The sequence below is a fragment of the Delphinus delphis genome, chromosome 16 (genome assembly GCF_949987515.2).
Source record: "Delphinus delphis chromosome 16, mDelDel1.2, whole genome shotgun sequence".
NCBI classification, from domain to species: domain Eukaryota; kingdom Metazoa; phylum Chordata; class Mammalia; order Artiodactyla; family Delphinidae; genus Delphinus; species Delphinus delphis.
The window spans coordinates 62,344,020-62,370,043 of record NC_082698.1 but is presented as its reverse complement, the minus strand read 5'-3'; the positions used below and the strand labels follow the sequence as shown (position 1 = coordinate 62,370,043).

General features: G+C 54.1%; 1 protein-coding gene across 1 annotated transcript in view; it reads left to right on the top strand.

The window, feature by feature from the left end:
• The window catches only part of FAM241B (family with sequence similarity 241 member B), a 203,029-nt gene that overhangs the window by 151,907 nt on the left and 25,098 nt on the right, over nt 1-26,024 (top strand). The window contains exon 6 of the transcript XR_009522473.1: nt 10,337-10,406. The gene's annotated coding sequence lies outside the window, so the exon portion shown is untranslated. The remainder of the gene's footprint in view (nt 1-10,336; nt 10,407-26,024) is intronic.

Here is a 26,024-nt window from a genome sequence, read left to right as displayed (position 1 = left end):
GCAGGCCCCAGCAGCAGAGGCATGCGGACACTCCCTGCTCCTCTGCAGGCCTCCTGCCCTGGGTGTGGGCCTCCCTGCAGAAAACTCTCTGTGGCCCAAAGGGCGGGAATGGGCCTGCTGGCAGTGGGGACTCCTCTGAGCCTTCAAAGAGTGAGGGCAAGCCGAGCACAAAGGGGCGGAACTGCCTGCCTGAGAGGCTGGGCACAGCCTTTCCAGGGGACACTGGGCCCCTGTCTCCCCTCCTGGAGGCTATTGTGGGTTTTCCCAAAATCCCGCATGGCTGGAGTCTACACGGGCTGGGCCTCCTCAGCCCCCTTTCCTCTCCTGTCACCCATCCCCAGCCTCCCAGGCCTCCTCCATGCCCACAGTCCAAAGGGAAGTCTCCGTCTTTCCTTAGCTCAGGCATTTCCTGCTGTGGGCAGCTCACCCGGTCTACCTGCCCTCCCGCCCGCCCCCCCGCCAGGAGGCTCATTCCTACCTGTTCTTTTCACGTGGCATGCAGAATCCCAGTTCCCCAACCAGGGGTGCAACCCGTGCCCCTTGCAAGGGGAGCACAGAGTCTTAACCACTGGGCCGCCAGAGGAGTCCCCTACCTGTTCTTTCAGTTCAGCAGGGGAGGCCCTGCTGCCCCCAGAGGACACATCTTCCCCCCATAGGCTGTCACAGGGCCTGGGATTCTGCCATCCAAGGGACTTTACACCTGCAGTCACCTCTTGTGCCGCAGATGCCCCATGAAGGTGCCTCTTAAGCCATCACTTGGAGGTTCTCTGCAGCAGGTCGTGCTCTGACAAGGGGGCCTGTAAGGCAGGACAGGAAGGGTGACCTCTGGGAACAGGGATGCAGAAAGGGGCATGAGCTGGGGCTTTTCCAGGAACAGGCTTAGCGACTTCCCTGTGAGCTGGCACTGAGGTTTCCCAGGGGTAGGGGGAGACTCGGTGACATGGGAGGGGAGGGTGGTCCTGCCACCTCTAGCGTCTCCCCACTCCACGAACTCAGAATGTTAGAAAGAAAGGAGTTATGTGCTAAAAGGAATCCCCGACAGCACCCCTGATTCTCAGGCTTACACTCCCTCAGTGACGGGGAGATCACTACCTTATGCAGCTGGATGTTCCATGATTAGACAGCTCTGGCTGTAATGTTGTGTGTGGTCTTCATCTTGTCAGAGCTCCAGACCCATTCTACACCTGTCATCCCACTCCTCCAGCATGTCTTGACAGCACCTCACGTTCAGTGTCTCTAAGCTGAGCAGGAAGTCTGGCCCTCCCCAGAACCTCTGCATGCCCAGCACTGGCGTCTAACTGCACTGATTCCATGTCCTACCGACTGCACCTTCTCGGCCTCCCACAAACCTGTCTTCTTCTTTGTCTCACTGCCTGTACCTCCCTACCTGAGCTACCCTTGGGTCCCCCAGGCCACGGCAGGAGCCTCCTAACCCGTTCACCCTGCCCTGCTCTCTTCATCATCCACATGGCAGCCAGGGTAATCTTTCAAAAACTCTGAATTTGATCTCCACATTTCCCTGATTACAGAGACTTCCTATTGCTTCCTAATATGGTCCATGAGGCCTGCAGGATGGGGCCCTTGCCACCCTCTCTAGCCTCATGGCTCTCCTCCGCTCACTTTTGAAGTCTAGCCAAATGACTGTACACGGTCATGGCTAAGAGCACAGACTCTGGAGCCAGATTGCCGGGTTCAAGTCCAGCTCTGCTAATTACTGGCTGTGTGACACTGGGCAAGTTGTTTAACCCCTTTGTGCTTTGGGTTGTATCTCTATAAAATGGGGTGATGATGATAAGAGTATCTCCATCTTATGAGTGTTGTTTTTAGGATTAAAATAAGTTAAGATGAGTGCTTTGAGCAGTGCCTGTCTCTCCAGTAAATAGATGTTGCAATCTCCTGAAAAGAGCCCATCTCCCCTCACCCCCACCCACACAGGCACAGGCATACAGAGAGGGTCATGGGCTCAGAGCCAGGCTCAGATCCTGCCTCTGCCCTTCTTGGCTGTGTGCAAGTTAATTCACCTGTCTCTGTCTCAGTTTCCGCGTTCATGAATGGGCTGCTGTGAGTGCTGAGTGAGTAAATATGTGCAATACTCCTGCCTGGTTCACTAGAAGCACAGTATTACATCAGGTCTTAGCCCGTTTCCCCTGTATCTGGGCCCCTCCCCTGGTCAGTTGCTGCGCATCCTCAGATGTCAGATCAGCTGTCACTTCCCCAAGAAGAACCAACGTAGTCGGTACCCGAGGACTGGCTCTCAGCACCTGGCCCCCGCTGGCCAGAGCTCTGATGACAGTGGCTGCTTCACGTTGATGTGTGTGGTTTGGAGACTCTTATGTGCCCCTCCCTAGAGAGTAAGCTCCATGAGGACAGCCTCCATGTCTGCTCCGCTCACATGTGGGTCCCCGGCACTTTGCGTGGCTCTGCTGACATAGGTGCTCGATAACCATTTGTGGAAGGGAAAGGAGTGGGGCAGAGGCTCTGATTTCCGTCCCAGCACTCTTGCCCCCAGCCCCTCCCCACTCCACTGTGGGGGACCCTGCTTCATCCTGCCCTGGGTCCATGGATGACCTCCGAGCCCCTGAAACCGGAGGTCCTAGACCCCATGCTAACCCGGCTCCCACCCACGTCTGCACAGTCCAGGGCCCAGCTCCTTTCTCCCTGGCAGCAGCAGAGACTTAGTTTAGCTGGAAGAACTTTCTCATATGAAGGCTAGAAAGTTCACACAGGGACAGGCGCCTCCTTCCCCAATTTTCTGATCTGCAGAGCCTGGAGCAATATCTCTCCGTGGTTCTGGTGAAGCAGGGTGGCAGAGGCAGCTCGTGGCATCTGGAGGATCCTCCAGCCCTGCTTCACGGCCCTGGGAGTCTATGATCAGACGCCAAGTCCGTTGCACAAAGAGAAGGGGAGGGGGGGAGGGAGGGAGAAGACAGTTCCTCAGGCCCCCCACGGCACCCGGTCCGGCCCCCAGCACACAGGCTCCCGGAGCAGGGAGCAGACGGGGCAAGTCCAGCTCTGGTGGGGGTGAGTTGAGCGTCTCCATTTCCTCCGCTTCGATTTCACTCGGCTCTGCTGCCTGCACTCCGGGGCATGCAGCCACACACAGGCCTGTCCCCTTAACGAAACCCATCTGTCCCTCTCCTGCAGTCCCTGGGATTCGGCCCACAGAGCCAGCACTGTGCAGCCCTGGCCCTGCCTCCGTGCCTTTGCTTTTCTCCCTGGATTGCCCTCCCCCACCCTCATCTCCATCGATCTGAATTCTGCCCAAGCCCAGGCCAAAGCCCATCTGGGACCACAGGGATAGATCCTAGCGGGGGACAGGCCTAAAAGTAAGTAATTTGGTTCAAGTGTGGCTCAGAGACACCAGACCAGGCCCTTCCCTCAAAGGGCCAGCTCAGCCTCCAGTGGGGCACCAGCCCAGTAGCAGCTATGGCACAGGGTAATGAGAAGGCTCCAGCAGCTGGAATGGAGCACCCACTGTGAGCCAGCATTGTGATCAGATGCTGGCACAGGGGCCAGAGCTTTGCCCAGCATGCCCATTTCAATGGGCGACTCCTTCCTTCAACTTCTAGTTCTTGTGGTCAAAAGGCAGGGTTGCAGACAGGACCCTCCATCACCCTCTCCTTTGTGGGAAGAGGGGGTCTGAGTTTCCCAGGAGGGGGAGGGGCGTGACCACATGTCGGCAGCAGTGCATGAGGCCAGGCCAGCCTCACTGTGGCAGGTGGAAGGAGGCAGGCCTGGCACCAGCTCAAGAGAGAAGTGGCCTTCATCTGGCTGCTCAGAAAAACAGGCTGGCACAGCAGGTGCTCACCCTTCTTCACATCTGGACCCCTCTTTTTGTTTTCTGATCTCATCTCATTTTACCCCTCCAGCTGTCCAGTATGGTCCAGTGGATAACTAATAGTATTCCTATTTTATGGATGAGGAAACCAAGGCCCAGAGGGGTTCCATCTCTCTCTTAATACACAGTTAGTGGGAATGCTGGGACTAGACCCCAAGGTCCTGGCACTCCCAAAGACAGCTCAAGCGCGTATCCGTATTGCCGAGCTCCCCATGGAGTATGCTTCATCAGGATTTGGGGGCCAGCTGTGCTAACCCAAAAGAGAGTCCCACCACAGCCTCCAAGGGCAGGTGGCTTCTAATAGGAGTCATACACTAATACCAAAAATTAACTATTAAATGCTAAAGCACTTAGCCCAGTGCCCGGTATAGACTGCTCTGTATGTGTAGCTACTGAATATTATTATTAATATTAACTCCTATTTAATAATTCCAGCTGGTAAGTGCTTCATGGCTTCCAAGGCACTTTCCACGGCAACACTTAAGAGGCTGGCAGGTGGGTAATATCCCCATTTTGCAGATTCTCCGAGAGGGCAGGTGCCAGGCTCAAGGTCATGGCTGTGGAGTGAGGAGCTCACCTGGCCTCTGCTATGGGCTCCCTCCTCACACCACAACTTGGACCCACCCACATATTACAGGGGCCCAGGTTGAGCCTGAGCCCTTTAAGAGGCCTGTGGCTGAGCGTGGGGAGGGAGTGGGCCCTAAACCGCAGGCCAGGCCGGAGCTGCATTCTCTGGGGGGAGTAAGTGGCCACTTGGCATTTTCCCTTTGATACTGATACAGGCATTTTAATAGCTGCAATGATCAGGCTGGTGGTATTTCAGCTCTGGCTGTGTGGGGCATTCCAGGAGGCCCTGGCTTGCAGCAGGGGTGAAGCAGGAAGGCTTTTCTGTCCAGGGCCGCTGGAGGTCCACCCCAGGGCCTCAGAAAGTTTTACACCTGGCCCTGAGCCTCAGCCTGGGGATTTCAAACCAAGGGTCTCAAACTCTGATGCCTAAGGGGGCCAGGCTGGTGACCTAAGTCGGTGAGACTGGCTGGGGGTGGGGTGGTACCCTGGGTAGCTGGACAGCACATGCCCACCTAAAAGGGGCAGCCGTCACTCAGCACCACCCGATTGTTACCACAGCCCAGTGTTGCCGGATCTTCCCATTTACAAGAGAGATCAGAGATCTAGACCTACATGACATCTCCTAAGCAACAAATATTTATTGCGCACCTACCATGTGCCAGGCCATGTTGTAGGCACTGAGGATATAGCAATGAATGAAACAGATCAAAATATTCATGTCCTTGTGGAACTTGCTTTCTAGGGATGGGGACAATAAGCAATATAAATAAGCCAACAACAACAACAGAATCTGAAGGAGAAAATAAAGCAAGGAGGAAGGCTAGCAAATATATTGCAGAAGGGCGCTGGGGACCGGGATGGGGGGGGGGTGCCTCATGGAGAGCGAGCCAGGTGGAGGGAGGGTAAGAGCCTGGTGGGAGTGGTCCAGGGGAGAGCAGGCGAGACACCCTCCTTCAGGGAGTTTTTCTAGGAAAAGAGTTAAACAGGGTCCATGAGGATTTTTCATTTATTTTTTATGGTGGGAGGAAGAGCAGCATGTTTGCATAAAGATTGCATCAGGGGTAGGCAAGCGACCACTAAATCCCACTGGAAGGCTGTTTTTGTAAGTACGTTTTTATGGGAACACAGCCGTGCTTCCTCTGCTTTTCGCCTACGACAGTAGAGCTGAATGGTTGTGACAGAGATCACATGGCTCACACAGCCTAAAATATTTACTAGCTGGCCCTTCACAGAAAACCTTTGCTGACCCCTGGTGTAAGTGACCCAGGATAAGGGCAGGAGGGGGGACCTGCCTGCGTGCTGGTGGAGGGTTGGCCTAACCTGAGAGCACAGATGCAGGTGGGCGGGTGTGCCTCGGGGCGGGAGCCTCTTCGCGGTCATCAGGTGACAGTGACATTGGGGTTGGAGACAGAAGGTGTGAGAACTACTAGGACAGTGAGATGGAGGGACTGGGGTATGCTTGCTGGGCTTTCCTCTGAGATAATGATCATGAATGAAGTGAGGCTGGTCAGCAAGGCTGGGCCCCTTCCCCAGCTTCATCTGCTGCTTGGGTGCTGGAGTGGGGTAGGTGGAAACGTTGCATCTACCAGGTTTGTGGCTTGGCCGAGAGCATGTGCTGACGGGGCAGGGCATCAAGACAGCCGAGGGTGGAGCCTGGGGAGTGATTATAGTCACTGGCCACAGAATTAGAGCTGAGAAGGAGGGAAGTGAAACATGGCAGGCGAGGAACAGTGGAAAGGGGAAAGGACCCGTGGATTGAAGGACCAGGGGCTGGAAGGATCCCTGGGGTTGAGTATTAGAAGGAATGAGCTGCAGACGAGGGTCAGTGGGTGGGGCTGAGGCCCAGACTCTCAAAGGGCTGCGATGATGTTCTGATTTAATGCTTTTCAAAGATAAACACTGGGCGGGCGGAGAGAACACACACACACACACCCTGAACGCAGCCAGTTTCACACCTCTGTGTCCCCGGTGGCTTTGCCCTCTCACACGTCTCCTGCCCCTCCTGATGGACGCTCCTGATTCCCGGATCTACCTTTCTCACCCAGGCCTCTTTCCTGAGTGCTGGAGCCACATGTACCCCTCCCACCCGGACCCTTCCACTAACTCAGCTTGTCCTCAACCAACGTCATCACCTTCCACAAGCCTGCCCTCGCCCCTGCCCTTTCTCCATGGGGGCATCTCGGCCACCCACAGCAGAACCCGGACCCTACCCCCTCACCAAGTCCACCTCGTGCTCTGTCCCTTCTTCCTCGTGCGTACCCCTTCCCCGCCGCTCTCCGTCATGCTGCCAGGCCGTAGCCTAGCCCACCAGCATCTCTTGGTTGGGTGGGTGACTGACAGCCTTCAGAGAGGAGCCTCAGCCTCCAACCTTCTCACTGTCCTTGTCTGTTCTCAGCATGCTGCTGGAGGGCCCTTATACCAGCCAGATTTGACCATGTGCCTCCTCTGCTTCAAACCCTTGCTTGGCTCCTTCGGTCTGGACCCTTACCTGGGCACACAGGCCCCCATCACCCACTCAGCATTCAGAGTCTGCAGTCAGCGGGACACTTCTCAACGTGCTTCTCCCACGGGAGGCGCAAGCCCCTTTGCCGATGGGGATGGTGTCTTGTTCTCCAGTTTGCAGTCTCTCGATTAGTAGGAGCTCCACGTATATGGGATGAATTGAACAAAAATACCGAACTTGAAGGTGGAAGACCCGGAATTTAAGCTCTCTGTGGCTTACCTGTTCAAGGCAATTCCCCTTCGCTCTCTGAGTCTGTTTCCTTTATCGTAAAATGGGGCTGATTTGTGGCCTGCCTATTGCACAGGGCGCCGGTGAGGGTCAAGTGAAGGCTCAGGGAATGTGAAAGTCACTCCAGGTTTGCCTGAAGCTGAGGTTTGTGAGCAAGAGGCTTATCGGATCAACATTGGAGACGGCGAGGGAGGCAGGGTGGGCAGAGGGTCGAGCCGTGACGCGGTCACGACAGAGGCCTCAGCTGGTCCCGTGGGGCTCTGCAGCTCATCCTGAATTGAGGCCTAGGGATCAGACGGTATCTATGAGTAATTGGTTGCGGGTTGCCGGGGGAGTGGACATGACCCTGGTCAAGGCAACTGCTTAAGGTGAGAGTGGTTCCTAGAGAGGAGCTCAGCCATCAGCAGCCAACATACCTGGCACTAAGGGTGAGTCTTGACCCTCTCCTGACTGGGAGACCCGGATGGCTCACCACAGCATCTGTACTAGCTCTAGATTTTTATGGCTGTCAGTAAGCCATGGACATGTCAGGAATCTGTGTGCTGCTAAATTCAAAGTCTCTGCCAGCGCCCAAAAGATCTGCCCCCCCACCACGTTCCCATCCTTCCTTCCTCACCCGAGTCCCTCCTGGCACACTGTCCCCTATCCTCCTCCTCAAACACTCGGCACACAGTCCCGTCTCTGAACCTTCACCTCTGCTGTTCCTTCTGCCTGGAACACGCTTCCTCCACATCTCTCTACGACTCATTTCCTTACTTCTGCCAGCTCTCTGCTCAAACGTCCCCTGCACAGAGAGAACCTCCCTGACCCCCGAGTTTAAAATACCACCTTCCGTCACTCTCCGTCCCCTTACCCTGCTTTATTTTTCTCTGTAGTGCTTATTGCTGCCTGGGTTATATATTCATTTGTTTCTCTATTCATTGTCTGTCTCCTCCACTGGCAAATAAGCCCCTTGAAGAGCCCACAGGTTGTTGGTGGGAAGGGATGTGGAAGCAGGTATGTACAGTCCCTTCCTTGGAAAGTGGTACTAGTGAGCTAGGCTCAGAGCTGGGCATCACAGGGCCTTCCACCAGACCTTGTCCTGGGATGTCCTTGGTTTGCCCGGTGGCCACTCTGTGCCCACCTCGATAGTCATCCACCTAGTATTTGTGTGCCAGCCTCCCTTTCTGAGTGACGGTCTTCCCTTTGGGACATTCCTCGCTTTCTCCTCCTCCTGTGTGTTTTGACCTCCAGCCCCCTTGTGCTCTCCCCTCAACACTGTCGATCTGCCCCTCTCCCAACACACACACACACACACACGCACACACAGGCACACACACACAATGGCTGAGCTCCCTCTTCCAGGGGGGTTTGTACACACCCTTCTCCAGCAGGATGGAGTAGACTTTATATCAAAAGGCCTGAGTTCTCATCCCACATCCACCACATACTGGTTGTATGACCTTGGGCAAGTCACTCAGCCTCTCTGAGCCTCACTTTCCTTCAGCAAGAAATGAGGTCACTATTTAACCTACCTTAGAGTTTGATTATGAAAAATAGATGTGATTCCCTGTGAAAGCACCCAGCTTAGCGCCAGTACACAGTGGGTGCTCAGCAGACATTAGTCTGATGTGAATCCTCAAGAAGCTTTCCTGACCTTCCCTCTCCACTGCCAAGCCAGAGGTGACACCAAGTCCTATGACACCTTTCACGTGACTTCCTTTACCTTTCACCCTGAGTGGCAGAACTCCACAGTAGCGGGAAGCCATGTGCTGGGGAAATGCTTGTGGGGAGCCAGCCGGCCTCCTAACCGGTTGACAGGTCAGGGTGGGGACCACAGTGCACAGGAGAGCCAGTCACAGCCAGCCACACAGTACAGGCCCCATGGGCCCAGATCTTCCAGTTTTTCAAGAGAAGTTAGAAACACAGACTTTCATGTGAAATCAGCCTCTTCAAAACACTGGGGACAAATTCAATGAAAAAAAAATCACTGGGGGAACCAAATAAAAATACATCTAGGGCTTCCCTGGTGGCGCAGTGGTTGAGAGTCCGCCTGCCGATGCAGGGGACACGGGTTCGTGCCCCGGTCCAGGAAGATCCCACATGCCGCGGAGCGGCTGGACCCGTGAGCCATGGCCGCTGAGCCTGCGCGTCCGGAGCCTGTGCTCCGCAACGGGAGAGGCCACAGCAGTGAGAGGCCCGCGTACCATAAAACAAAAACAAAAACAAAAACAAAAAACATGTAAGGGCCAATTTGGTTCTGGGACCACCAGCTTCTAACTGCAGCACTAGCTTCAGAGAGAGGGGGTCCAAATCTCAGCCTTCCTCCCCTGTGACCTCGGCCAGGTTAGTCTCTTCTCTGTGCCCAGGTCCCTCACCTATAAAATGAGTGTAATAATAACTAACATTTATTGATGCCTCCTGGGCACCTTTCTTTCTATGCACCAACTACTTTGATCCTCTCAGTAACCAATAAGGTCAGGACTGTTATCAGCTCAGGGGCCAAGAACTGCTAGGATCCCAGGCGGTCTGACCCAGAGGCACACCTGTTAACCTCTGTCTTCCCCCCACCTCACCCCGCTATCCCCTCCCTCGGTGGTGGTGAGGACCGAGGCGCTCAGCGCCCTGCCCTTTCCAGGTGTCAGGGCTGGCAGGTGTGTACCTGTCATCGGTTCATCTCCACGGATGTGGCAGGTCCTTGAGGGCAGGCGTCTCAGTCTTCTTGTTGCCGCATCTTTGGGGCCTTCCAGATTGGCCCAAGGATAGGCAAGCTGGTGAGAAAGGGCTCTGATGGAGGGACAGAGGGCCTGCCTGTACCTGGCTCTGTGAGCAACACCGGAAGGAAAGAGGTCACTGTCCCTGCTCCCGGGATCCACAGGTGCCCAGAGCTAGACAGGAAGCAATTAGCAGAGAGCCAAGAAGAGCAGGTCGTTGTGCCCGTGAGCTGCAGGAAGGCTACACTGCTTTATAGGGTCCTGTGCTCGAGTTAATTTCCTTCAGAGCTCTCCGAAGAGAGAGACCCCGAGGTTACCAAGACGGGACCTCTGCGTCTGCTTCTTATTATCCAGATGCCCGGTGGCCAGCCTTTGATCCAGGACCAGTCCCCCTGCCAGCCCCCAGGCGGCCCCTCTCCCCCGCCCCCCCCCCCCAGCCCCCAGCCGCTTTCCAGAACTTGGCGTTTACAACTCCCAGTGACCGCTCTTCTCTGTCTCCTTGTGCAGAAATGGAAGCTCCACTCACGGAGGCGCCGGGAGACCCCGAAGACGTCTCCAGGGTGTCACTGCCCGCCAGGTAAGGAACCCTGCGAAGGGGTGACAAGGATGGGGACACACACCAGAGGCCCTCTCAGTGGCCATGCCACACCCTGTTCAGAGCGTCACTTTTCATTTGGAAGATGGAAATGACAGTGTCCTTGATGTTCACCCTCCATGTACCGATTGATTGGCCCCATCCCCCATCCATCATTCCTTTGCTTATTCAATCTTTCATTTATTCATCAACTCTTCTATGGGCCAGGTACTGTGCACACCGGGCTGTGAAATCAGGCAAGATAATGGGTGTGGCAACTTGTGAGGTGTTACGTGGAGTTGAAGAGAAGCCCGCCACTGTGCCTCTCGCTCCTGGCACATAGTCGGTTCAGAAGCGCTTGTTGCCCAAATGAATGAATTGCCCTGTAATTGCAAAACCTTGCCCCAGCTAGGTGGCTTAGGGCCTGTGTGTTCACCGCCTGGTATCTAGGCCACACACACACACACAAACAAGCTTAAGGTTGCTGCGTGATGTGGTGTGATCAAGCTGACCAGTCCAAGGTGGATTCCGAGTCTGCCTTTGCTGTTTCCTACCCTGTATGGGCAACTCCCTACCGAGGACGTGTTCCAGTGCCCTTCCCCTGTGCTGTGTGGCCGCCTCCTTACCACATCTGCTCATTCAGTCCCAGCTGTGGCCTGGGTCCTGAGCGCAGAGGTTTAACTGCATTGTCTACAGTTAGTAATATTGACAAGTCATGGTTTTCTAAGTCACCCACCATCGTTATTAAGCTACGAGAATGACAGATGGGCAAGTTTCACCGTTGCCATGAGTCATGGGAATGGGTTGCACCCCTTTGGGGCTGAGGGAGGAAGCTGAAACAGGGTGTGGAGCAAGGTACCGCTCCCGAGGAACCGCCGAGGGTTTGCCCTGCTCCAGGCCACTGCCAGCTCAGCGTGTGGCCCTGGATGCCCACTGTGGCAGGACACTCCACTGGACACAGAGGCCGAGGAGCCCTAGGAGGCCCCACTCAGGGTCCCCAAGCCAGGGACAAGAGGCCGACAGATGCTGAACACGGGGGAAATGGAGGGACCACATTCACTGGAGCGTGAGTGGGCTGAGTCACAGTTGGGAGTCACAGTTCAGGTGCCACGGGAGCTGGTGAGACCGTGACGGGATTCAGCTGGCCTCAGGCAGAAGAGGGTCATCTGGGTTAATTAAAAGGGTGTCCAGGAGCCCTGGGAAGCTCCCTCCCTCCCTTGGGGTCCCAGAGATTGAGCCATGGGATCTGTGATGGCTTTTGGGGAAAGAATGCCAGGATTAATGAGATGAGATGAAGGTGAGGGTGTGTTGACGCGGCCTGGGCAGAGCAACTGTGTGCATCGGGGTTTGTGGGGCAGCCCGCGTTTCAAACCACTGTGTCTATCGTCCTCGTAGCTCTTGGTCAGTTGCAATTGTTCTTGCTTGAAGTATAGAATGCTGGTGAAGGGCAGGAGACTTGGAACCATGGAAGATCTAGGTTTGAATTCCAACTCTGACATCTACCAGCTGTGTGACCTTCAGAGAGTTATTTAACCTCTCTCTGCCCCGGTGGCCTGGTCTGAGAAATGAGGATAATACCCGCCTTCCAGGTATATGGCAGAGGTTCAGTGAGGTCCTCATAGAGAGTACTTAGTACTTCCCTGATTCCTAGTGAGCACTACTGTTATTTTTTTTTGTTTTTCTCCTCGATTCCTCTTGCACTTTAAAGATGCACTGAAATCCTTATCAAACACTGTGTCCCAGTGTCGGGGGCACATTTAGGGGCAGACAGGCTCGTCCTTCTCCCTTCCCCGCCTGATTGGGTTTCTCATGTCCTGCCTCCATTAAAGTGGGGGCCTACCAATAGGTATCCATTTAGTGCTTGGGAGAGTCTGACTCGGATGGTCCTGGGAGGCTGAGAGCTAGGAAGGGATGTGGCAGGAGGGAGGAAGGACTGGAAGGGTGCTTCAGCTCTTGGATGGCGAAGAGGAAGCTGTGAAGCAGTATGAGCCGCTCCGAGGTGGTGGAGAGGAAGGATGCTCGGAGGTGCTGGGGGGGAAGAAGGGCTTGACACTGGTCCTCTGTGCGAAGGGCCAACAGCAGGGACTGAGTTGGCCGGGAGATGGGAGGAGAGTGAGCAGGGGAACCAGTGAGGGTGTCCCGAGTGTTGGAGAATTCCCCAGAGGGCAGTTTGGCCCGAAGTATATAGCTCAGAGCCAGGTGAGCAACACCGGGAGAATATAGAGGCCCCAAACGGAGGCAAAATCAGAAGGAGAGTAAGATGCTCTCCCAGCATTTTGCAGAGTCAGCAGGGAAGGACTGGAGGGCTGCACAGAGGTGTCTCAGACAGCAGAACGACAGAGTAAAATGCATCTCCTAGGATGGGCTGAGTCCTGCTGGGTCCCTGAACCTGCCCCCTCTGCCCAGCCTGAGGCTTCGCACCCCGTGGTAAAGGTACCTCCTCCACACTAAGGCCTGGGCCACGTGGCTGCCAACCTGTGCTGAGTAACAGCGGTTACTGCCCCTGCCCCTCACTGGGCACCCACTCTGTGCCAGGCACAGTACTGAGCACTTGACATTGATGGATGACCTTCTCGGGAACGCTGGAAACAGGCAAGGTGGAGTTCTGGCATTCTGAAATGTCTGCGGTCCCCAAAGTCAGTAAAACACCACTCTCATCCTTGTACGCGAATCATGCATCTGCGATTATCTCCTGAGGGTCAGAGTTTATAAACCACCTTATGAACATTTTAAGGCTCCTGATGCTTGCAGAAGGACTTACACAATTGTAAAGTGCCGCAAAGCATTATTCACTTTTTTTCTGGCCAGCGCCTAATATTGTGCTCCACACATAGTAGATCCTCAATGAATGTTCAACAAATTATCATCAATAATCATTGCTGGGTGATTGGAAGCTTTCCGGTGTTCTCCATCTGACCTCCGGTTGGCTTCTGACGCCTCTCCCCCTCCGAGACGGCTCTGACTCTTGCCTGATGCTGAAATCACTTGCTGTTAGGACACAGAAAATAAACACACACTCTTCCGTCCCACTGTGGCCACTGGATTTGGAACCTAGAGCCCCAGACCTGTGCCTGCCCCCAGTTTTCCTCTGCAGCCAGCCGGGCCACGGCTGGAGCCCTGTGGTGGGTGTGTTCTTCCTTGTGGCAGCCTCGGGCCCCTGGGCAGCATCCAGAAGGCTTGGGACACATAATCGTGGGCAGAAAACCCACCTCTTTCCCTTCCTACTCTGACCTCGCCAGCATCCTCCCAGGATCCTCCCTGTCCCAAAATAGCCATCTACTAGCTGAGATCTGGCTGCATCCTGCTTCTGGGCTGCATGCACTGTTTGCCAAGGGAGGGATGGGCCTGCAGCCCTGGAATGGGATGCCAAAGGTCGGGCCTTGTTAGAAGGGTCACAGTGGCCAGAAGTTCAGAGGAATAGGTGTGGGCCATTTGCAAAGCGTTTGGCCTGGTGGGACAGGAGAAGGGCCTGGGAAGACATATACAGGTTGTGGGACTTTCTAGGCCACTTGAGAAGAATACACAGGTCAGGGAAACTCCCCATCCTCTGTCCCTGTTCTCAGTAACAAACGAGGAGCAGGACAATATAGGCTCCAGTCGGCAAGGAAGCAGCTACTTCAGGCCCGCCACGCTGGGGCTGGGTGGGGCGGGCATCAGGCAGGACGGTCCATGGTTGCACACACAGAGGGAGCCGTGACCAGCTGAGCCGCTGGAGCAGATCCCCTCACAAGCTGGGCCTCATCTCTAAGGTGAAGAACAGGCCAGAGTCATGTGCTGACCACCAAGCCAAGAGGTCTGGACTGCAAGAGCGAAGGCAAGGGGGTGATGTGGTCAGGTTTGGGCATGAGTGCCGTCGCCAGCACTGGTCCACAGGATGGATGGAGAGGAGAGAAGATGCCTTCAGCCAGGCTAGTGGGAGGGGCAGTAGCCATCCTGTGGTTTAGGACTGCCAACGTGAGGGGTACACGAAGTGCGGCGGATCCCAGAGGAGCCTGGGACTCTGGGAAGACTTCACTGAGGAGGTGGCACTGGAGGGTGGCTGTAAGGAACAGGAAGCAGGTGGGAAGGCATATAGTTATAGACTCAGCTGCCCCCAAAACCAGAGACACCCCACCCCACCCGCCACCCCCACCAAACACAGGGATTCCAACAAGGTAAAGGGGGAGGTCTCTTCCTTAGCAGGCCAGAGGACAGTGGTCCAGGCTGGGAGGCTGGCCCTGCCATCTTCATCATGTGGCTTCCATCTCTGGGCCCCTGGCAGCTGCTCTCTTCTCACCATCAAATGGCCTGTGTAAAAGGGGAGGGGCCCAGGGGAGTATATGCCCAAACCCTTAAGTGCAAAACTTGGAAAGAAAAATAAAACATGCATGACTTCTGCTCGGAGCCCATTGACCAGCACTTAGCACATGGTTACCCCCCAGGTCCAAGGGAGGCCAGGCAGTGTTTTTTGCTGGGTGGCTGTATGCCCAGATACAACTTTATTGTTATGGGAGGTAGGAGAACAGGTACCGAGGAACTCTGCATAGAGGGCATCCCAGGCTGAATCACGACACGGACAGAGGCTCAGAGAGTGAGAAGAAGGCAGGTCTGTTTAGGAATGGCAAGCAGTTGAAGGCAGCTGGAGCATAGAAGTAGTGATGGAAAATGTGGGTGGAAAAAGACAGCAAAGGGACAGGCTGAGGAGATCTGGCTGTCTCTGTTCAGTGGGGGGCAAGCGGTTGTCATCCTGAGAGTGGTAGTGTTTTGGCAATGGCCGCCTGCAAGGCTTTGCTGAGATTCTGCGGCTGCAGCCAGGCTCATCAGAAAATGTGGCAATTGCTTAATGATGTCTGATATGATAGGAGTTAACGTGCTGCTATGCCTGTGCCCTGGCTCCGTTACCCCACAGGAGATGACGTGGTGTCAGAGAGGTTTGGGGAAGCGGCAGTGTGACCTGATCCAATACCTATTCTAGAGCAATAACTAGGAATGACGTGAAGGATGGCTTAGAGGGCAGAGAAACCCCTTCCAGCAACAAAGTCTGTGATTCTGTGAACAGAGCTTTATTTTCTCATGCCCTGCTATTTGTGTTGAGGTTGGAACTGCCTCTCGGGCTTGGTTATTTTCCGTAGGTGGTGAGAGCTGGTGTCCACATGTCCTGAAGTCCTTCCTTTGTCTAGCATGGCCCTGTTTGTCCTGGCACCAGATTTCACCCCCAACAGTCTCATGGTGTTTACAAGGGCAGAGCCTATGGCCAGAGCGTCCATCCCAAACTGGGCTGCAGTAGAGCAGATCCGTAGCCCCACTTCCTTTGTGGCTCTCCTTATTTCAGACTTGGCTAACACAGAAAAAGGGAGAATGCAGACCAAAGTATCCTTTGGTGCCATGGGTGAAGAAAAGGATTGCGGGGCTGGTGGTTGTTTTAGGGAGGACGTTTAAACTAAAGAAATACTGTTTTCAGGTACCTCAGAAACACTGCTTTACGTGTAAATAATTGATGGGTTAATTCTGAGTCATTCTTGGCTATTCCTTAAAACACATCCCTGAGGACCAGTCTGGGAAGAGACCCTCCTATTCAAGTCAGACTCTCCCTTGTTCTGCTTTCACATGCTGTGTCAGCTTTGTTCCCCCCTCCCCCGTCCCACCTCCTTCTCCTGACTTTGCAGTCCTTTGCAGACCCATCTGACCTCCCAGATGCTCAGGCTGCAACCCATTGTGGCAGCATCAGTGTCCCCTTCTCCCGCACCTCCTATGCTCCATCAGTTCCACTCCTCTGCTCAAAAAGCATCCATGGCTCCCTAGTGCTTATATACACCCCCTACCCCAATGATAAGCCCACCTTATCTCTCTAGCTTAGTCTCTGACCAATATTCCACCGTGCTGTACTCCTTTTCCTTCAGTAAAATTGGGCTGCTCACCCGCCCTGCCTGTACGCTAGTGTCTTACCTGTTCGCATCCACTCATGCTGTTCTGGTATCTTTGTTCTCTGTTTCTACCTCATGAACTCTTCACCCCTCCAGGCCTGCTACAGCATCCCCCCGCAGTTCCTTCTGTCCTTCTCTCCCAGCGTAGTTCTGCTGTTTGGTTACTGTGTTAACATAATGCCTGGTGTGTGCTCAATGCATAATCCAGGCAAAACCACGGCCTGTGACAAGTAATCTGTCTTCAAATGAGAAGTGAAAACAGACCTAGACGTATATACCTGCGAAGGTTTCTCCTTGGCCATCATCGTTAATGATTTGATGTAGGTTCTACAGGTGCTTGACAGCAAACCTCAGTATGAGGCACTTACATAGTGAGAGGAGCCTTTGTGGGTTTCCAGCCAGGGAGAACCTTCCCCGCCTGCAAACCCTACCAGGCAGCCTTCTTGACATCTCCCCCTGGGTGGGTTACCGGCTATCCATCCTCAAAAGGCACATGGCTGAAGTCAGTGTCTTTCCCCCACACCTGGCCCTTTCCCAATATTCCCAGTCCTGGGGAATGGTGCCGTCAGCCCACCTGGGCTGGAACCTGGGCATCAGCCTGGACACCACCTTTTCCCTCCCATCCCCTTCACCACTGAGTCTCAGGATCCCACTCCACCGATTCCCTCCATCTCCACGACCATCACCCTTGTCAGGCTGCCACCATCTCTCACCTTACTCGCTGTAATAGCCCTTAACTGGCCTCTTCCAATACCCCTTCACCCCGAAGCCAGAATGGTCTTTTTAAACTTAACGCATAACCCTAGTTAAAGCACTTCATGGGTTTCCCTGGTGGCGCGGTGGTTGAGAGTCTGCCTGCCGATGCAGGAGACGTGGGTTCGTGCCCCAGTCCGGGAAGATCCCACATGCCGCGGAGCGGCTGGGCCCGTGAGCCATGGCCACTGAGCCTGCGCGTGCGGAGCCTGTGCTCTGCAACGGGAGAGGCCACAGCAGTGAGAGGCCCGCGTACCGCAAAAAAAAAAAAAAAAAAACCACTTCAGCGCTTTCTATCACCCTTAGTATAAAGGCCCAAGTCCCTAATGTGATCTGCCCACCCCCCAAGTCTCCCTCCTGCCATTCTCCCTTCTGCATGCCCAGCAGGCTCCCTGGTGACACCCATGCTGCTGGTCATCTGATGGCATTTGGATGGAGAGGCTGTAGGTGAAGGGAGCCACAGTCAAACCGGAGCGGGGACCTTGTGCTTTAGAAATCAGACAACTAGTCAATAAAGTTTGCACCCTGGGCTCCAGATGAAGGCACGTCCTGGAGCCTTTATGGCCCATTTCAGCCCCAGCTTTCCCCAGAAGAGGAGCTGGCTGTTGCCTTTGGAGAGGGCACCTGACTGTAAGGAAGCCTCCGGCCCTCATGGAAAGGGGAGGGTCAGGGAACAGGCATGGGAAAGGCCATAGAGCTGGGAGCTAGGTGCCGCCCCCAAAGAAAACACTGCCCCCGTCTGCCCCTGGAAGCGCCTCTCCTCTCAAGGCCCTCAGCTTGGAGTTTTAGAGCCGCCTGGGGAATTCTCTAAAGTTAATTTCTTCCCCATTTCCTCTGGAAAGCACTTCCAGATCCCCAGCCCTCCTGGACGTCGCTGATAATGTGTTTCTCCTAGATCGGCTCTGATAACACCCACCCGGGTGGTCGCAGCGATTTGTAGAGAAAATAAAAATAAGGAAATGGAGGGTTCCGGACAGGCAGTGTGCTGTGCCCGGAAGGGCCCGGGACTGGGAAACGGTCCCAGACCCTGAGGACTCTGAGCAGGTCACTGCCCTCTCTCTGGGCCTCAGTTTCCTCGCTGGTAAAGAGAGCTCAACGCCTTTGAAGAACAATTTGGCAGAATCTGGTCAAGTGTGGAGAGCTGCCCCCCTCCCAGCCACATCCTAGAGAAACACTCCCACGTGCTTAAGAGAGGGAAGGGTGTCCACCTCTGCACTGTGTGTGCTACTGACAAAAGGAAAAGAAAACCTAAATGTTTGTCAGTAGCAGAGTGGAGACACAAATTGCAGTACTTTCATCAGTGAAATACCTTACACAGTGAGCATGGATGTACTTGACCTCCAGACCAAGCAATGCCATAGATTAATCTCATCCTATTGAAGGAGAAAGCAAATGAGAAGAGAATATTTACAATATAATTCATTTATGTAAAACTAGAGACATATAAAACAACACGATGCATTGCTCAGGGAGTCTATGCATAAGTAATAAGTATGTAAAGAAATGCATGGGAGAGGAGTGATGAACATCAAACTCAGTGGAGGGGGCGAGGAGGAGGTAGAGATTGGGGTCCTGGGGGGTTGGCTGTATTGGTAACGATTAAGCTGGATGGTGGGTATGCCAGGTTCATTATATTTTTTTGTAAACCTTTTTAAAGATATAATTCACATATACAATTCATCTATTTAAAGTATACAATTCAGTGGTTTCTAGTATATTCGCAGAGATGTGCAACCCTCACCATAGTCAATTTTAGAACATTTTTATCACCTCAGAAAGAAACCCCGTACCCTTTAGCAGCCATCCTCCACGACCCCAACCTTCCCAGCCCCAGAGAGCCACTAATCTGTTTTCCTTTCTCTGGATCTAGTGTAATGTCCTCAGGGTTCGTCCGTATTGTAGCATGTGCCAGTATGCCACCCCTTTTTATTACTCAGTGGCACATCATGTTAAACCTTTTTGAATACCTACAACATTTCAAGATTAAACATTTTTAATCATAAGTTTGATTAGAAGATACTGTTGGATTAGAAGATGTTGAAGGAAGCTTTGGGCCTGACTCTGTAATACCTAATTGGCGTTCTCCACCAACGAGGACGTGCCACCGCTTGGAGCTTAAGTCCCATGTGTGGGGCCTTTGCCACCTCTGGCAGCAATAGTGCCAGCCCTACCTGGACCCATGTCTAGGGGGCCAAGCCTTATTCAGCTGGACTCTAGCACCCAATCCCCCCTGGTTGCTGTGCTGCCCCCTTGCCCTTCCTCAGTGTCACCACCTCTGAGACGTCTCCCGTGACTCTCCCAGGCACAGCTGGTGGCCCTGGGAGCATCCAGGCATTGAGGGCTGACAGCCCTGCAAGGTCCTTATCTTTTCTGAGCATCGGTCTCCACCACTATAAATTGAAGGTACTAGGGCCCACCTAATAGAGATGAATATTCAATGAAATGTTATGTATCTATTATCCAGAGTCTTTGTCAGGATTTGCTTTTTTTTTTTTTTTAATAAGAGGCATGTTTTTAAATTTATTTGTTTATTTATTTTTGGCTGCATTGGGTCTTCGTTGTGCGCGGGCTTTCTCTAGTTGCGGCAAGCAGGAGCTACTCTTCGTTGCGGTGCGCGGGCTTCTCACTGTGATGGCTTCTCTTGTTGCAGAGCACGGGCTCTTAGGCATGCGGGCTTCAGTAGTTGTGGCACACGGGCTCAGTAGTTGTGGCTTGTGGGCTCTAGAGCGCAGGCTCAGTAATTGTGGCGCATGGGCTTAGTTGCTCTGCAGCATGTGGGATCTTCCCAGACCAGGGCTCAAACCCGTGTCACCTGCATTGGCAGGTGGATTCTTAACCACTGTGCCACCAGGGAAGTCCCAGGATCTGTTTTCATATCTCTGTCTTCCGCGTTACAGGAGGATGACCCTGGGCAGGGCTGTGCTTTCTGTAGGGAGAAGCAATTGCCCGGCTTCAGTAGCCGTGGTTCCCAGTTGACCTGCCCTCGAGAATCAGGCTAACCCAGCGCCTACAGGTGTGGGCTCTGAATTCCATCATCCCCGGGGTCAAGTCCCAGAAATCCCATTCTACCCCTATTAGTCGTGGGACTGTGGATGAGTTACTCTCTTGACCTCAGATAAAATGGGAATAATGATAGTACCCACCTTATTGGGCTCAACATGGGGCCTGACACAAACTTGGCTCTTGACGATTGTCCATTGCCGTGATGATGATGATGATGATGATGATGATGTTGTTGAGTGGAAAAGGCTTTTGCCCAGTTGCAAAGTGAGGTCCTGGAAGGTCCTGGAAGAGAATGCACATCACGCACTGAAGGCAACACGGGAATGTGGTTGAAGCCGCAGAAGGTGTTCGCTCCCTCCCACTTCCCTCTCTGCCCTGCTGGTGGCTAAGTCATTCCAACACTGACTTAAATTCTGGATACCTTTATACAGGACACGGGGCTCTGCGCTGCAGGTTGCGAAGCGGGTGAGCTGCATGCCTGCCCTCAAAGAGGTGATGGCAGCATTTGCGGTGGGGTGGGAGCCCTCAGGGGGAACCCCAGCTCGCTATGCCTTGCTTTTGAGCATCGGAAAGGCCACTTAACCGTCCCAAGAGAAGTTTCTACCACAGTGATGCTAAAGGAATGCCAGGTGCTGCTTTGCAGGAAAGGGGCGGTAAACCGGAAGGGCCATGGCCCTTACGAGAGGCTAGAAGGTAGGGCACGCTGGACATGTGGACACATCCCTCAGTTCTTCCTGGAGCCACCCTGCCGCGCACGCCCTTGCTGGAGCCCCACTCCTTGTCACAGCCCAGCCAGCCTCTCAGCTACTCTCCGGCAGATTGCTGTCCACCATCAAGGCAGCTTGGATGGTCTCTGACAGCAGCTAGTCTGACTGCCCACTTCATACCTCGTACACCTCACTTCTTCCTCCCAGCCTCTCTCTGAGGTTAAGACTCACATGACCATGTTTTCTAGATGAGGACTCTGAAGCTCAGAGCACTTCGCTCAAGGATACAGGGTTAGGAAGTGGCAGGGTGGGGACCTGAAACAAGCCCTGAAACGTCAGAAGTTCCTTGCTTCTAGTGTACATTCTCCAGCCACCAGAGTGCTCCCCGAGAGCAAACTGAGGACTTGGCAATGGCCATAATGCTTGTCCAGGGAGGTGGTGTCAGATAAGGCTGGAGGACATTAATTAATAATGGTAACAACATGTATCGAGGGCTTACTCTGTGCCGGGCTCTGTTATAAGCGCTTCATCACATTATCTCATTTAATCCTCGTAATTACTTTATGTGGCAGTTACTATTATTACCTCCTTTTTACAAATGAGAAGACCGAGGCCCAGAGAGGTTATGTAATGTGGCCAAGGTCACAGAACTAGCGTGTGCTGGAGCCAGAATTATTTTAACCCAAGAAGTCTGACTCGGAGCAAACCAGAGCAGTGTCAGAATGCAGACTCGCTCTCCCTCCCTCTGTCTCTGTCACTTTCACTCACTCACTCAACAAACACTGGCTGTGTGCCATGCCCTGTCCTCAGGAGACTCAGAGGGGCTCACAGTTCAGGTGAAGGGATGCACAGGTAAAGCAGCAGCTGCTGCGGAGACCAAGGGCTCCGGTGGGGGCAGCCCTGCAGGGGGGGCAGGTGGGTGCTCTGCGTGAGGCAGTCCAGCTGTAGTCTTGGGGTCACCTTTGTGAGGTGGGCCACAAGCAGGGCGGGGACCGATGCTGTTGACGGTGGCCTGCACAGCTGGCATTTGTACCTAAGGCCCTAGCCCAGGGGGGTCAGAAGAGACCCAGTAGCTCAGCTGCACCAGGCTCCTCGGTGAGAAGCAGGAGAGCCCCCCAGCTCTGCACGAGGGGGTGTGGCAGAGGTCGGCGGGAGTAGGGGAGGGAGAGAGGAGAGGATTCCAAAAGCATCTGGCCCTGCAGTGGCTGAGTGGCAGCAGGGCTGGCCCTGGGCCTGCCTGCTCGTTCTTTCCAGCTCGCTTCGCGAACTCCTCTGCAGCCTGGCGCTCCTTCCCGGCCCCTCTGGCCTTTGCCATCGGCGAGGCAGGTATGGCAGGCAAGGCAAGTGGGAATGTCTCCAGTGGGCGGGGCGTGCAGCGAGAGGAACCGGGGGCGGCTGGTCTGGCGCCCCTGGCACCGCATCCCTTGGCAGGCGAACGCCTCCGCCTGGTGGAGACCCTGGGGAGGCTCGTGGGGCCTGGAATGAGGGTCGAGCGGGCAGAGGGCTCCAGCAGTGCGGCCTGCCGCTTCAGCCAGCCCAAGTGGGGAGGAAATGCATGACCGCCTGGCGTGGCGCCGGGCCCAGCAGGCGTGGGTGGCTGAGTGGACGCCAGCTCTCCACACAGCTCTGCGCACAGTCACGGGGCCGCCTGGCGCACGGTGAGGAGGCCAGGGCAGCTCCCAGACCTTGGGGGGCAGCGGGACAGAGCAGGGGGCCGTGGGCTCCCAGCATGTTGGCGTGGGGGGCTGTCCCAGCCGTGCCTCCAGGCTCCCTCCCAGACACCTAGGGCCTGAGGGCTTCGGCAGCCGGAACATCCTCTTCGTGGCCCTTCAGGCTTAGAAGCTGGTGCCTGTCCTCCTTGAATGAGCCTCTCCTCTCCCTCAGGCGCTCGTGAGTCTGGACACTGGCCGCAGGGCCATTGCCATGGCCTCACCCAGTCATGGCGCCGGCACTGGCTGCGATTGGCTGGTCTCCGTGTCGCTATAGTTCCCGGTACTTGACAGCATCATCCCGGCTGCTTCGCTCTTTGCTGATTGGTGCCCAGAGGTGTTGACCGGAACGTGATGTTCTGTTTTTACCTCAGGGAGTGGGGTTGAGGAAGGGTCAGATGACTTACTGGACTGAATGGACGCTGACTCTGAGAAACAACGCTGGAAGTTCACGGAGTTTTTTTTTAATCATGTTATTCTTTTGAAATCATGTGCCCTTGAGTCTGGAAAGTCTGTTCAACAACTCTAGCAGAATCCGGCTCCCAACTCTTACAATTATAATCCTGGCATCTGCCAAGTGCTCCTCAGCTTAGCTGAGGAAGGAACAGGAGGGCAAGCTGGGCATTGAGCGAGGGGAGTGCAGAGCCTGTAAGGTATGGGGTGAGATCGGCCTAATTCTGGATCCTGACCAGGTACGGAAGAGGGGGTTCCTGCAGGGATGGAGGGGGGCACATCTCCTCCTTACAGCTGCCAAATCCAGACCTCGACACCAAAGGGACATCGTCAGAGGCCACCTTGGGCAGGGAGGCAGCGGCAAACCCTTTCTTTGAAGGAAACTTCCCTGCAATCCAAACTTTACCTGTCATGTAAACACAGGGGCAGAGCCCCACAGGTGGGATCGGGGTGTCCCACTGGTGACCCCTCCAGGTAGCTCGATGCTCTAGGAGCAGGACTCAGAATCCACCGGTGTCATCCAACCTGTTCACTTTGTAGTTGGGGAAAATGAGGCTCTAGGAGGAAGAAAGGAACTTGCCCCAATCTACGCAGCCAGATGGGGAGCGGCCGTGCTCTCTCCGCCATGTCTTGTCCTCCAAACGGGTCCCCAGAGGCACACCTGGGGCCACAGGGGGAGAGAACTTCTGTGGAAACTGAGGCAAGGCGAAGGACTGTAAAGTTGCCCAGTGGCCAGTGTCGGCCAACACCGTAATGTGTCCTGAGGCCAGGAGCTCCCGCCAAGCTGGGTATCTGGTTCCGGATTCATCTGTCCATTAGACAGCCTGTCCTTCCTGCCAGAACAAAAGATGCTGTCATGTCCCTAAAGCTGATTGGCCCCTGAAGCCACCACCCACCACACAACTATTTCCAGGGATGAATCCAGATCCAGTCTTCTCGACTCCTCCCCGGGGGCATGTGTCACTCCCCCGTCTTGCTTCTGCGGAGGGCAGTAGGTTCCTTGCGAATTAGAAATCAGCCTTGACTCTCACTTCTTCTCCATCCTCTCTGCCCATCTCCTTGTAAGGTGGACACCTAAGGCAGTAGGATCGTGTTTCTATAGAACAACAACTCCAAGATTCTGCTTAAGAAAAAAAAAGGAAAGAAAGAAAGAGACATACAGAGAAGGAACAATGAGATGTTATTATCCAGAGGAAGCTCAGGCTGGGGACCCCTTTCTGATGTTCACTTTAGCAGCTGTGTGGGAGGGCTGGATGTACTCACAGCATTTGCTCACCTTGACAACCCCTGTGGTATGATGAGTCACTCTCTTGGTCTTGGGAAGCTCCGAGATCCCCCAGCCCTTCTCCATTCCCGTATGACCCAGTCCTTGTCATCCAGCCAGCAAAGGCGACCAGGGCCCTGTGGACTGCTTGCCCCTGGGCACTCCATCCACCAAGTCCTGGGCAGGGCAAGGTCTGCCCCTGCTCCAGGGCATCCAGGCAGCCCTTTCCTCATGTTGCAAGGGGCCACACATCCTCTCATCCCTCCCAGACTCGTGTCAGAGCTGGACAGGCCTAGACAGGATCTAGTTTGAAGTCAGGCTTTATAGACAGAGTCTAAGACCCAGAGAAGGCAGGAGGTTCCTTCAGCCATGTGTGGAAGCATCTGGACTAATGAGTGGTGAGATTGTCTGCTGGCTGAGTTCTAGGATTTGACTATGTTACAGTTACTGGGCAAGTGACTTAACCTCTCTGAGCCTCAGCTTTCTCATCTGTAAAATGGGGATAATGATACCATCTATCTCATTGCACTGCTGTGGGCACTGAGATGTAAGTAAAGCCCTTGGCACAGTGCCGGGCACAGGGGAGGTGCCTACTAAATGGTACCGAGCTGCTGTTACTCACCTCTCCTGAACACCCACCCAGTACTCTTTTGACTGCCCACATTGCCTCTCCTCCTGAGCCTCTGAAACACCACTGCCCTGGGACCAGCCCTTCCAGAGGAATCTGTTTGAACAGCTGCCTGTTGGCTGCAGCAAATCTCCACTGAGCCCCTGCTGTATACAGAGCACCGGGCACTCAGGTGGATACAACATTTGTAAAGGCTTCAGATCTGCCCTGAGTCCTGGCTCTTGTGAACACGGTGTAGCCCTGACTCTCTGGGCCTCGGCTCCCGCGTCTATAAAATGGAGCTATGACAGTCTCACTGAGTGAGTCTCTCAGTGAGTTCATGTGTATGCAGCTCCTTTGAAAGTTCTAAAGTGAATTGCCATTTGCTGCAAACATACCAGTTGCTATTTTCATAATTTACACAAAGACAAGCAAGATCTTGTCCCCGCCTTCTAGAAGCTCATCTCCTGATTGGGCCCTAAGCAGTGTCCACAAGAATCATTTCACCACTTATATCCTGCGATGTGTACATGCCAGCTGTGGCATTTAGAGAGTGTGGTGGTCTTAGAAGCCTCTCCGGGGCAGGTGACCCCTTCATTCATTCATTCTCAGGGGCAGGCACTGTGCTAGGCTCTAGGGATATAAGGGTCAAGTTGACTGACAGGCCTTGTCCTCCTGGGGCTTCCAGTCTAAAAGAGAGAGCTAATAAGCATATAAAGAAATAAATAAGAAAATATCCATTGATTATTATGATGAAAATGAATCAAAGGCCTATTTTCCATGGAGCCTGGGGGGGTGGGCAATGGTATCTGTTTGAAGGTGTGTCAGGGAAGGCCTCCATGAGAAGGTGACATTTGAACTGACAAGAGGGACCCTACCTTGTGAAGAGTTAACAAATGATTCAGAACTTGAAAAGTGCTTAGACTAAGCCTGGCATAGAACAAAGCACTATAAAAGTATCTATTAAATTAACTAATTAATTAATTGACTGATTATATCAGAGGATGGGGTGTGAGCATTCCAGTCAGCAGGAACAGCATGTGCAAAGGCCCTGAGGTAGAAATGAGCTTGGTGTGACTGAAGAAGAGAAAGAAGGTCAGAGTGGCCTGATGGAGTGAGTGAAAGGGAGAGAGGTCGTGCTGGCAGCCCTGAGGTGCCTTGCATGACTCTGGCCTGTGGGGTTTGTAAATTTCATCATTCATGAACCAGGAAGCCACTGGAG